Here is a 14,226-nt window from a genome sequence, read left to right as displayed (position 1 = left end):
TTGGGGCTAGGCCGCCAAAGATGCGAAGCATTCCGCACCTTTGGGCCGGCGCGATGCCCGTCTGATTGGCGCCGTCTTTGGCGCCAGTCGGCGGACATCTCGCCGTTGGGGGAGAATTTCGCCCCAGATTTTGGAAGGGCCTGCAAAACCAAAAGAGCTAAATATCTATGAAATAACAAAGTTGTACCAGAGTTCAGGGGCTCAATGACTGCAGGCTCTGCCAATATTGCTGGAACACAGGGAGAGAAGAAACACTGAGAGCCAGAGCCCGAAAGCATGGATTTGTCAAAAGGGATGGAACTGGAGAATGCTTCGGTGGTACAGTGGACCAAGACCATAGAAGGGTAGCTATAAAAAGTACTAGGATTTTAAAATGTATGTGCCGGGGGGAAGGCTGTCAACACTGACGTGAATTACTCCTGGAGATTTGATCATATGACATTTTCTAAGTTTGCAATCATGTGACATTGTTCACAATACTCAATCGCAACACATGACATTTTCCCATTGTTTGAAAATGTCATTGCATGACCGGAATTGATTGTCTCAATATCACCAAGCCTACTGGAGGTCTTGGACTGGATTCTCTGTCCCCCCGCGCCAGATTTCTGGTTCAGCACGCCGGCGGGATGCTCCATTTTATTGGCTGGTCAATGGGGTTTCCCATTATGGGGCAGCCCCACGCCGTCGGGAAACCCCCGGGCTGCCGGCAAAACGGAGCACCCTGACGGCAGAGAATCCAGCCCTTTGTGTCTCAGACGGTACCTGTGAGTCAGAAGCTCTGGGTTCAAGTCCCATTTACGACTTGGTTCAACCAGGTTGATGATTAGTCTGATAATCCTTCCAGCACTTCCCCAATATTCTCCATCGGGGAAGAAAGTGCGTGTCGAGATAAAGAACAAGCAAAACAAAATCCTGGATCGGTTACTTCGAAAGATTGGAGAAGTTGCAACTGTTTTCCTTGCAGGAGATGAGATTTGAGGGAGGTTTTAATAGCCATGAGTGTTCTGGACAGATGGTGAAAACACTTTCTCTATGTTGAAAGGACGATCGAGAACGAGAAGGAAGAGATTTCAGGTATTTGGCAAACAAAGCAATGGCGACATGACGAAAATCCTTTTAACGCAGTAAATGGCTAGGAACTGGAATGCATTGCCTGACTGGGTGGTGGAGGCAGGTTCGACTGAGGCATTAAAAAGGGAATTGGATTGTTATCTGAAAGGGAAATAATTGTAGGGCTACATGGAAAAGGCCCTCGAGTGGCACATAGTAGATGGTTCAGGGCCAGCGCAGACATGATAGGCTGAATGGCCTCCTTCTGTGTTGGAATCCAACCTGGGATTTTACAAATTATTTGAGCTTTTGTTTTATGACAAGACAGATAACAAAAGGAAGAATGCAAAGTAGAAGATTGAGGGCTAAATAATTTTAAAATGAAACTACTTCAATGTTTCCACAGTATCACCTGTAAACACCAAGTAAAAATACCACCAACTCAAAAAATCTAAATCGATATAAGTAACTTGCAACTGAAGATTTCATGCAATTTTATGACTTTTTGCAATACATAGCAAGTTATGAAAATAAATTAAATCAAACTTAATGCAATTCACTAACTCACACCGGGTTTCAGGGAGGTGAGGTTCAATCCTCTGGGAGAAGTATCAAAGCTATCGGATTCCCACAATAAAATACATTATACAACAGCACATATAACAGGCTGACACAAACTCTCCCTTTGCCACAGTTTGTGTTTCTCTCTCATCCTCGCTTCCCAAGTTTCTGTTTCTTTCTTGCTCACTCCCCTAGTTTCTTCTTCTCTCTCTTTGTGTTTTTCTTTCTGTCCATCTCTCCCCCAGTGTGTTTCTTTCTCTCATCTCGCTCCCAGATTACATTTCTCTCTCCCTCTCTCTGCTAGTTCCTCTCTCAGGACTTACACAGTTCCCAGGTGGCTTTCATTGATCCGGTCCACCAGTCACACAACAGGAAAGGAAGCATTTTTTAAAAACCCAAATAGCAGAGTGGTCAGCATGGTTCAGCCAACACTGGGTGCTGCATGCGCAGGGTACACCACAATGTGCATGTTTTCTTTCCTTTGGCCAGTCTCAGTACTTAGGATCTCAATGGTCCATTCTGGTATATTCAGAGCCGGGGTTGAACAAAGAACAAAGAAATGTACAGCACAGGAACAGGCCCTTCGGCCCTCCAAGCCCGTGCCGACCATGCTGCCCGACTAACCTACAATCTTCTACACTTCCTGGGTCCGTATCCCTCTATTCCCATCCTATTCATGTATTTGTCAAGATGCCCCTTAAATGTCACTATCGTCCCTGCTTCCACCACCACCTCCGGTAGCGAGTTCCAGGCACCCACTACCCTCTGCGTAAAAAACTTGCCTCGTACATCTACTCTAAACCTTGCCCCTCTCACCTTAAACCTATGCCCCCTAGTAATTGACCCCTCTACCCTGGGGAAAAGCCTCTGACTATCCACTCTGTCTATGCCCCTCATAATTTTGTAGACCTCTATCAGGTCTCCCCTCAACCTCCTTCGTTCCAGTGAGAACAAACCGAGTTTATTCAACCTCTCCTCATAGCTAATGCCCTCCATACCAGGCAAAATTCTGGGAAATCTCTTCTGCACCCTCTCTAAAGCCTCCACATCCTTCTGGTAGTGTGGCGACCAGAATTGAACCCTATACTCCAAGTGTGGCCTAACTAAGGTTCTATACAGCTGCAACATGATTTGCCAATTCTTATACTCAATGCCCCGGCCAATGAAGGCAAGCATGCTGTATGCCTTCTTGACTACCTTCTCCACCTGTGTTGCCCCTTTCAATGACCTGTGGACCTGTACTCCTAGATCTCTTTGACTTTCAATACTCTTGAGGGTTCTACCATTCACTGTATATTCCCTACCTGCAGTAGACCTTCCAAAATGCATTACCTCACATTTGTCCGGATTAAACTCCATCTGCCATCTCTCCGCCCAAGTCTCCAAACAATCTAAATCCTGCTGTATCCTCCGACAGTCCTCATCGCTATCCGCAATTCCACCAACCTTTGCCTCGTCTGCAAACTTACTAATCAGACCAGTTACATTTTCCTCCAAATCATTTATATATACTACAAAGAGCAAAGGTCCCAGCACTGATCCCTGTGGAACACCACTGGTCACAGCCCTCCAATGAGAAAAGCATCCTTCCATTGCTACTCTCTGCCTTCTATGGCCTAGCCAGTTCTGTATCCACCTTGCCAGCTCACCCCTGATCCAGTGTGACTTCACCTTTTGTACTAGTCTACCATGAGGGACCTTGTCAAAGGCCTTACTGAAGTCCATATAGACAACACCCACTGCCCTACCTGCATCAATCATCTTAGTGACCTCCTCGAAAAACTCTATCAAGTTGGTGAGACACGACCTCCCCTTCACAAAACCGTGCTGCCTCTCACTAATACGTCCATTTGCTTCCAAATGGGAGTAGATCCTGTCTCGAAGAATTCTCTCCAGTAATTTCCCGACCACTGAAGTAAGGCTCACCGGCCTGTAGTTCCCGGGATTATCCTTGCTACCCTTCTTAAACAGAGGAACAACATTGGCTATTCTCCAGTCCTCCGGGACATCCCCTGAAGACAGCGAGGATCCAAAGATTTCTGTCAAGGCCTCAGCAATTTCCTCTCCAGCCTCCTTCAGTATTCTGGGGTAGATCCCATCAGGCCCCGGGGACTTATCTACCTTAATATTTTTTAAGACACCCAACACCTCGTCTTTTTGGATCTCAATGTGACCCAGGCTATCTACGCACCCTTCTCCAGACTCAACATCTACCAATTTCTTCGCTTGGTGAATACTGATGCAAAGTATTCATTTAGTACCTCGCCCATTTCCTCTGGCTCCACACATAGATTCCCTTGCCTATCCTTCAGTGGGCCAACCCTTTCCCTGGCTACCCTCTTGCTTTTTATGTACGTGTAAAAAGCCTTGGGATTTTCCTTAACCCTATTTGCCAATGACTTTTCGTGACCCCTTCTAGCCCTCCTGATTCCTTGCTTAAGTTCCTTCCAACTTTCCTTATATTCCACGCAGGCTTCGTCTGTTCCCAGCCTTTTAGCCCTGACAAATGCCTCCTTTTTCTTTTTGACGAGGCCTACAATACCTCTCGTCATCCAAGGTTCCCAAAAATTTCCGTATTTATCCTTCTTCCTCACAGGAACATGCCGGTCCTGAATTCCTTTCAACTGCCACTTGAAAGCCTCCCACATGTCAGATGTTGATTTGCCCTCAAACATCCGCCCCCAATCTATGTTCTTCAGTTCCCGCCTAATATTGTTATAATTAGCCTTCCCCCAATTTAGCACATTCATCCTAGGACCACTCTTATCCCTATCCACCAGTACTTTAAAACTTACTGAATTGTGGTCACTGTTACCGAAATGCTCCCCTACTGAAACATCTACCACCTGGCCGGGCTCATTCCCCAATATCAGGTCCAGTACCGCCCCTTCCCTAGTTGGACTGTCTACATATTGTTTTAAGAAGCCCTCCTGGGTGCTCCTTACAAACGCCGCCCCGTCTAAGCCCCTGGCACTAAGTGAGTCCCAGTCAATATTGGGGAAGTTGAAGTCTCCCATCACCACAACCCTGTTGTTTTTACTCTTTTCCAAAATCTGTCTACCTATCTGCTCCTCTATCTCCCGCTGGCTGTTGGGAGGCCTGTAGTAAACCCCCAACATTGTGACTGCACCCTTCTTATTCCTGATCTCTACCCATATAGCCTCACTGCCCTCTGAGGTGTCCTCTCGCAGTACAGCTGTGATATTCTCCCGAACCAGTAGCGCAACTCCGCCTCCCCTTTTACATCCCCCTCTATCCCGCCTGAAACATCTAAATCCTGGAACGTTTAGCTGCCAATCCTGCCCTTCCCTCAACCAGGTCTCTGTAATGGCAACAACATCATAGTTCCAAGTACTAATCCAAGCTCTAAGTTCATCTGCCTTACCCGTAATACTTCTTGCATTAAAACATATGCACTTTAGGCCACCAGACCCGCTGTGTTCAGCAACTTCTCCCTGTCTGCTCTGCCTCAGAGCCACACTGTCCCTATTCCCTAGTTCTCCCTCAATGCTCTCACCTTCTGACCTATTGCTCCCGTGCCCACCCCCCTGCCATACTAGTTTAAACCCTCCCGTGTGACACTAGCAAACCTCGCGGCCAGGATATTTATGCCTCTCCGGTTTAGATGCAACCCGTCCTTCTTATACAGGTCACACCTGCCCCGGAAGAGCTCCCAGTGGTCCGGATAATGGAAACCCTCCCTCCTACACCAGCTGTTTAGCCACGTGTTTAGCTGCTCTATCTTTCTATTTCTAGCCTCATTGGCACGTGGCACAGGGAGTAATCCCGAGATTACAACCCTCGAGGTCCTGTCTTTTAACTTTCTGCCTAGCTCCCTGAACTCCTGCTGCAGGACCTCATGCCCCTTCCTGCCTATGTCGTTAGTACCAATATGTACAACGACCTCTGCCTGTTTGCCCTCCCCCTTCAGGATGCCCTCTACCCGTTCGGAGACATCCTGGACCCTGGCACCAGGGAGGCAACATACCATCCTGGAGTCTCTTTCACGTCCACAGAAGCGCCTATCTGTGCCCCTGACTATAGTGTCCCCTATTACTATTACTCTTCTGCGCTTTGACCCTCCCTTCTGAACATCAGAGCCAGCCGTGGTGCCACTGCTCTGGCTACTGCTGTTTTCCCCTGATAGGCTATCCCCCCTGACAGTACCCAAAGGGGTATATCTGTTCGAGAGGGGGACAACCACAGGGGATTCCTGCACTGACTGCCTGCCATTTCTGGTGGTCACCCATTTCTCTGCCTGCACCTTGGGTGTGACCACATTTACATAACTGCGATCTATGACGCTTTCCACCACCTGCATGCTCCTAAGTGCATCCAATTACTGCTCCAACCGAACCATGCGGTCTGTGAGGAGCTCCAGTTGGTTGCACTTTCTGCAGATGAAGCCATCCAGGATGCTGGAAGCCTCCTGGACCCGCCACATCTCACAGTCAGAGCACAGCACCCCTCTAACTGACATTGCGTCAATTAATTAAAATTAAAATTTACATTGTTTTTTTTTTGAATATTTTTTTTTTAATTTCAAAGTTACTGTTAACTATCTGTTTCCTAGCACTAGATTTCTAATAGAAATGCGAAAGCTAAATATAGCACTCTCCGATCTCTGGCTTAGATATCCCTCTAAATTATAATTAAGTAATTATGTTTAATTAGTTACCAATGCTCAATTTTTTTTAATTTAGTGTAGAATCCCAACCAGCCACTCAGGCCACAGCTTTTCTGTGATGTCACTTCAGTTTCCCCCCGACACACACACAATTTGAAAAAGGTACAACAGTAAAAATGAGTAAAAATCACTTACTTACCTTCTTAGTGTTAATAATAAAATATGGTACTTACCTCACACCAATGGGTTTTATTATTAGGTTAGAGGAGGAGGGTGGGTGGGAGACACTACACGTTTCCTCTCCACCAGAATTTATTGGTGAGGGTCTTCCCAGAAGTCCGCGGGTCGAACTTCATGTTCCCGCCTTAAATACTAAAATATTTTTAAAAATTTAAAAAATAAAAAAACAGAAAAGAGGGACCGAAAACGGGACCAGGTAAGTGTTTTTAAAGGACAGACTTACCTCCCAGTAATCACTTCCGCACTGCCCCCGCTGAAATTGACTCACCAGCTCTTCTCCCGCCGAAATCGACTCGTTGGGAATCATAACTGGAGAATGGACTCAATGAAAACCAATGAGATGTTTCAGATCGGATATGGACAATGTCATTTTGGCTACCGTAGGGTTTGCATAGGGAGGACATTGATCAATAATAAAGCCATTGAAAATATTCCAGAAGTACAGGATATTTCAAAATTGTCAACAAAAAGCAACGTTTTAAAAATATCTTTCAAATCAAAGCCCCAGGATGAGTAGCATTACAGGGTTGAGGGTGAAATACACCAAATAAATCCCCCACCCTGCCCAACGGTCAAATGGTCACATGGAAATCAATGGTTATTTATCCAGAAACAACCACTACAAAACAGAAGGATATTCAAATTTGCGACAGATAACTAATTCACAGCTGAACGGGAACTGTTCCATAAAAATCTATCTTCTGACCTGACCTCATTAATTGTTTAACAAATGTCGACTGAAGGACAGCCACTAATCCCATCCAAGTGTCTATACAATTGTGTGTGCCCAGATTTCCCTCCTGTTTTGTTGATGATATGTGTAGATCCATGTTCAAAATCAACAAAATGCAACTCTTGACATTTTCAGGTACATTTAGTTGTTCCTAAATTCCACACTGGAGGTTTGGCAATCACAAGGATATGACCAGCAACAGTAATACTGAGCCATCTGGATAAAATCTCAAAAAAGCCGAATGCACTTCACATGCAAATTTCTGTGTCACACCAAAAAAAAGTATTAGAGGGAAGTCAGAGAGAGGCTATTCTAATCTACGGAGAAACAGCTAATTATCTGAAGGAGTCACAGTTAAAATACACGTCTGACATTTAATTAATCTGAGGATCTGCCTCAGAGCAATTAACCTCTAACTGACCTGAAGGCGGCACACAATTGTACTTTGTTGTGTTACAGAAGCAAGCTCTGTCACACACGGCTTTGCTTCAGTAAAATAAAGCAGTTTGCATTTCATCGTACAACGATCCTGTTAAACAGCACATTCTCTAACTTACTGCATGCTAGCGACATGCTAAAATGTGGAGAGCCTTGCCTGAAGTGATAAAATTACAGTGTGTCTCTCAGTGTGTGACACTGTATTACTGCTCAATTTACATGATAGCCCTCTCTGTGTGGGTAGGACTGCTGTATAAATGGCTCAGTTCTCACCCTGTCCATATAAACCAGCAATGCGATTTTCACAAAATTCCACAAGCAAGCTGAGCGTAAAGTTGCCCTCGAGGTTTTTTTTTTAAATGATTTTGTGCGCAGTTCCGAGATTACCACCCATGTTCTGAATGTGTCATGAAGTGTAAATGACGCAAATTCACATTCCTTTTATACTGCAGGACCTCTAACAGTATCAATTCTGATGTACAAATTGCATATATGTGGGTGGTAGCATTTTATACCTTGTAGAGGTAAATGGGAACCAGGCATTTTTGATTTAACCCCTAGTGTTATGGTACTCTAATCACTGTGTATTAAAGCTCAAGTGTGAAATCATTCTGTCAACCAATGTACTGCTGATCTTCTGACATTGAAAACAACTGTTTTTTTTGTGTGAATTCTTTGTGTATAGTTTACAAATGGATGGTGAGGCGAGAGGAGGGAGGGAGCAGTTTTGAAACTTCGCACAAGCAAATGTAACCAACAGGTTGCACACACTTTCAGCAGTTTTTGTCCGGTAACATTTGAATCTCATGTAAGTTTGCCCACGATGAATATAAAATACAGGGCAGCAAGTAACGATGCATTTGGCACCGAAACCCCTCTCTGTCGGGTTGCTCAGTTCCACAGTACAACTCTCAAAGTCAATCTGAATTTGGATCCAAATAGAAAATGAGTACCATTGTGCTTGTTATAGGGCGAGGCATTTCAGAACCCCAAAATGTATCATGGAGTTCAACCAACCTCACCCTTTAATGTATGTGGTAGTATGTATTGGGGGTCATGTGGGACTGGAAGCCCTAATGTCATTGGCTGACAGATCCCGGGTCCTGGTTGGCCGTTGACCTCTAGCTCCGCCCTGAAGGCGGAGTATAAGAAGCCAGAGTCTTCCCCCGCAGGCCAGTTTACTATCGAGCTGCGGGGGAACAGACACACTTAATAAAGCCTCATCGACTTCACTCTATTCGTCTCACGGAGTCTTTGTGCGCTACAATTTATTAAGCGTGCCTAAAAAGGACTATGGAGCTCAGGATCATTCCGGAATGCCTGAGGATCAGCCCCCACGCAGTGAACACGGCAGCAGCCTTCAAGCACTGGCAGACTTGCTTCGAGGCCTACCTCAGAACGACCACCGGCCGAGTCTCAGAAGACCAAAAACTGCAGGTCCTGCACTCGAGGGTGAGCACGGAGATTTTCTCCCTCATCGAAGACTCGGAGGATTTCCAGACGGCGTTCGCAGCACTGAAACGTCTCCATGTCCGCCCAGTTAACCACATCTACGCTCGCTACCAGCTCGCGACGAGACGGCAAGCTCCCGGAGAATCGATGGACGAGTTCTACGCCGCGCTGCTGATTTTGGGACGAGCCTGCAGCTGCCCGTCGGTGAACGCAAACGAACACACGGACATGTTAATGCGCGACGCTTTTGTGGCAGGTATGCAATCCTCCCAAATCCGCCAAAGACTTCTAGAAAAAGAGTCGCTAGGACTCTCAGAGGCCCGGGCCCTAGCAGCCTTCCTAGACATGGCCGCGCGTAATACCCGCGCCTACGGCCCCGACCGCGTGGCGACCCATTGGGCCCCGTACGTACCCGTCGCGGCAAACCCCCTACCCCCCCCCCCCCCGGACACCCCACAGGCTTGCGCGGTCCAAACGCCGAGTCGCACCGGGGGCGCCCGCTGTTATTTCTGCGGCCAGGCGAAACACCCCCGACAGCGCTGCCCGGCCCGCGCAGCTATCTGCAAAAGCTGCGGGAAAAAGGGCCATTATGCGGTTGTGTGCCGGTCCTGCGAGGTCGCCGCTGTCCCGGGAGCACAGGGAGCCCTGCAAGTAGTTTACGCGCCCCAACCCCCGCAGCACGCCATGTACGACCCGCAGGCGCAGCCGCTCTGGGTCCCGACCACCGCGGTCCCGGGAGAACTGGGAGCTCTGCACTACGCTCTACGCTCCCCAACTCCCCTCCCCGCAGCCCATTTATGACCCGCCGCCGGCGCTACCGCTTTGGGTCCCGGCCAACACTCTCCACGGAGAGGAGGGGGTTTTGCGCGTCCCTAACGCCACCCTAACCCCCACCCCGCGCCCCACGCCTGACCCGCCGGCGCCACCTATTTGGGCCCCGACCACCGCTGTCCCCGGTGAGGAAGCTCCGCGCGGTCCTAGCGCTCGCGGTCCTAGCGCTCGCGGTCCTAGCGCTCCCCAGCCCCCCCAGCACACCATGTGCGACCCACAGACGCCGCCATTTTGGGTCCCGGTCACCACGAGGGGAGGAGGGGCCCCGCATCTTGGACCGCCCCAGACCTGTACGACGCGTGGGGGCGGCCATTTTGTCCACCCCCGCCGCCATCTTGTGACCCCCCAGCCACGTGCGATGTATGGGGTCGGCCATTTTGTCCATCCCCTACGCCATCTTGGACGGCAACAACGGACCCCACTCCACTACTACAACCACGTCTCGCTTCAATCACGCTCGATCAAGCTCGGCCCCGGACACTCCAGGTGACGACGACAACGGTGCTAATAAACGGCCACGAGACGCCATGCCTAGTCGACTCCGGGAGCACGGAGAGCTTTATACACCCCGATATGGTAAGACGCTGTTCCTTGACCACCTATCCCAGCGCACAAAAGATTTCCCTAGCTGCAGGATCCAACTCCGTACAGATCCAGGGATTCTGCATAGTTACCCTAACGGTGCAGGGGAGGGAGTTCAAAAACTACAAACTAAACCTCCTTCCCAAACTCTGTGCCCCCACCTTGCTGGGATTAGATTTCCAATGCAATCTACAGAGCCTTACGTTCAAATTCGGCGGCCCAATACCCCCACTCACTATCTGCGGCCTCGCAACCCTCAAGGTGCAACCCCCGTCCTTGTTTGCGAACCTCACCCCGGATTGCAAACCCGTCGCCACTAGGAGCAGACGGTACAGCGCCCAGGACCGGACCTTCATTCGGTCCGAAGTCCAGCGGCTACTAAAGGAGGGCATAATCCAGGCCAGCAATAGTCCCTGGAGAGCGCAGGTGGTAGTCGTGAAGACAGGGGAGAAACAAAGGATGGTCATTGACTATAGCCAGACCATCAACAGGTACACACAACTAGACGCGTACCCTCTCCCCCGCATATCCGACATGGTCAACCGGATTGCCCAATATAAAGTCTTCTCCACCGTGGACCTCAAGTCCGCCTACCATCAGCTCCCCATCCGCCCAAGTGACCGCAAGTACACAGCCTTCGAGGCAGACGGGCGATTATACCATTTCCTACGGGTCCCTTTTGGCGTCACAAACGGGGTCTCGGTCTTCCAACGGGAGATGGACCGAATGGTTGATCAACATGGGTTGCGGGCCACATTCCCGTATCTCGACAATGTAACCATCTGCGGCCACGATCAGCAGGACCACGACGCCAACCTCCAAAAATTCCTCCAGACCGCCAAAGCCTTGAACCTCACGTACAACGAGGACAAGTGCGTTTTTAGCACCGATCGGCTAGCCATTCTGGGCTACGTAGTGCGCAATGGGATAATAGGCCCCGACCCCGAACGTATGCGCGCACTCATGGAATTTCCCCTCCCGCCTGCCCAAAAGCTCTGAAACGCTGCTTGGGGTTCTTTTCATACTACGCCCAGTGGGTCCCCCAGTACGCAGACAAGGCCCGCCCCCTAATACAGACCACGACCTTCCCTCTGTCGACAGAGGCTTGCCAGGCCTTCAGCCGCATCAAAGCGGATATCGCAAAGGCCACGATGCGCGCCATCGACGAGTCCCTCCCCTTCCAGGTCGAGAGCGACGCCTCCGACGTAGCTCTAGCGGCCACCCTTAACCAAGCGGGCAGACCCGTGGCCTTTTTCTCCCGGACCCTCCACGCCTCAGAAATCCGCCACTCTTCAGTAGAAAAGGAAGCCCAAGCCATAGTGGAAACTGTGCGACATTGGAGGCATTACCTGACCGGCAGGAGATTCACTCTCCTCACGGACCAACAGTCGGTAGCCTTCATGTTCGATAATGCACAGCGGGGCAAAATCAAAAACGACAAGATCTTAAGGTGGAGGATCGAGCTCTCCACCTTCAACTATGAGATTTTGTATCGTCCCGGAAAGCTGAACGAGCCGTCCGATGCCCTATCCCGCGGCACATGTGCCAACGCACAAATTAACCGCCTCCAAACCCTCCACGAGGACCTCTGCCACCCGGGGGGGTCACTCGGTTTTACCACTTCATCAAGTCCCGCAATCTCCCATACTCTTTAGAGGAGGTCCGTACAGTCACAAGGGGCTGCCACATCTGCGCGGAATGCAAGCCGCATTTTTTCAGGCCAGATGGAGCGCACCTGATTAAGGCTTCCCGCCCCTTTGAACGCCTCAGTCTCGATTTCAAAGGGCCCCTCCCCTCCACCGACCGCAACGCATATTTTCTTAATGTGGTGGACGAATACTCCCGCTTCCTTTTTGCCATTCCCTGTTCTGACATGACCGCGGCCACAGTCATTAAAGCCCTGAACAGCATCTTCACACTGTTCGGTTACCCCGCTTACGTCCACAGCGACAGGGGGTCATGAGTGACGAGCTGCACCAGTTCCTGCTCAGCAAGGGCATAGCCTCAAGCAGGACGACCAGCTACAACCCCCGGGGGAACGGGCAAGTAGAGAGAGAGAACGGCACGGTCTGGAAGGCCGTCCTACTGGCCCTACGGTACAGGGACCTCCCAGTTTCACGGTGGCAGGAGGTCCTCCCGGACGCTCTCCACTCCATCCGGTCGTTATTATGTACGAGCACTAATCAAACGTCTCATGAGCGTCTCCTTGTTTTCCCTAGGAGGTCCTCCTCTGGAACGTCGCTGCCGACCTGGCTGGCGGCCCCAGGACCCATCCTGCTCCGAAAGCATGTGCGGGCACATAAGGCGGATCCGTTGGTCGAAAGGGTTTACCTCCTCCATGCGAACCCCCAGTACGCCTACGTGGAGTACCCCGACGGCCGACAGGACACGGTCTCCCTACGGGATCTGGCGCCCGCCGGCAACACGCACCCCCCCCCGACATCATCAACCCAACCCCCCCCCCTTCCTGCCACCGCCGCACCCCGCGACCCCCCCCTTCCCAGGAGGATCGGTCCCCCTCCCCTCAGCACCGACCAAGAATAAAGCCCAAGCTGAAACCGTAAGGTTCCTGGAGGCGACGACAACGGTACAAGCACCACCACCACCGGGGCCGAGGCAATCGACACGGACGACCAGACCACCCGACCGACTCGTGGCGTTGACCTAAAACTAAATATGGACTTTCACAAGAACATTTTGCTTTTCTTCCCATACCCTCTGTAAATAGTTACAATAGGACAAAATTGTACAATACTGTATTGCCTTGCGAATGTTTTTTTCTTTTCCTCCCAGGATCAGCCCTGTAAACCCTTACCACCATACGAAGCATCACCCCGCCGGGTTCATTTTTGACAAGGGGTGAATGTGGTAGTATGTATTGGGGGTCATGTGGGACTGGAAGCCCTAATGTCATTGGCTGACAGATCCCGGGTCCTGGTTGGCCGTTGACCTCTAGCTCCGCCCTGAAGGCGGAGTATAAGAAGCCGGAGTCTTCCCCCGCAGGCTAGTTTACTATCGAGCTGCGGGGGAACAGACACGCTTAATAAAGCCTCATCGACTTCACTCTATTCGTCTCACGGAGTCTTTGTGCGCTACAATGTATTTGTTGCTTTTCTGAGCACAAGGCTTTTTCCCTAGGTGTGGGATTACAATTATGGACACGTGGGTTTTTAAACACAAAACACTGTTTATTCCATGAACTCAACTTAACATCTTAAATAAACATTGGATCTCTTAACACCCCTTACTTCAAAGATAACTCAGAAAATATTGCAACAGTAAATAACTCCTTAAAATGTTCCTTCAAACTTCCAAGAGACTTAACACCTTTAAACAGTATCACATCAGGTTAAAGGCTATATATATTTTCTGTCGAATGGCAGAGATATATTAGCTTTGGTGACTTCAGCTCCAGCACCTTGCTTTCTTCATGCAGCTCTCTGGAAACCCACAGACACACCCACGCTGTTTTCTGAAACCTGGCTTTCTCCCTTCAAGCAGATCACAGCAAAACAGCACTTCTCAAGCTGGTGTCTCAAACTGGCTTTCTACTTTTAAACTACTCTCAGCAAAACCAGCCAGGCACTTTTTAGCTGCTCTCAGCAAAACCAGCCAGGCACTTTTAAACTGCTCTCAGCAAAACCAGCTAGGCACTTTTCAAATTGAAACTAAAAACTAAACTGCAAAATGGCTGACCTCAGCTGAGCTT

The 14,226-nt window shown here is 49.6% G+C and overlaps 1 protein-coding gene across 4 annotated transcripts in view; it reads left to right on the top strand.

Moving 5' to 3' along the window:
* Positions 1-14,226, top strand: part of LOC140395406 (protein shisa-6-like) — an 877,428-nt gene that overhangs the window by 370,698 nt on the left and 492,504 nt on the right. The gene's annotated exons all lie outside the window — the stretch shown is intronic.

The sequence above is a fragment of the Scyliorhinus torazame genome, chromosome 18 (assembly GCF_047496885.1).
Source record: "Scyliorhinus torazame isolate Kashiwa2021f chromosome 18, sScyTor2.1, whole genome shotgun sequence".
NCBI classification, from domain to species: Eukaryota; Metazoa; Chordata; class Chondrichthyes; order Carcharhiniformes; family Scyliorhinidae; genus Scyliorhinus; species Scyliorhinus torazame.
This window is presented reverse-complemented; position numbering and strand designations above follow the sequence as displayed.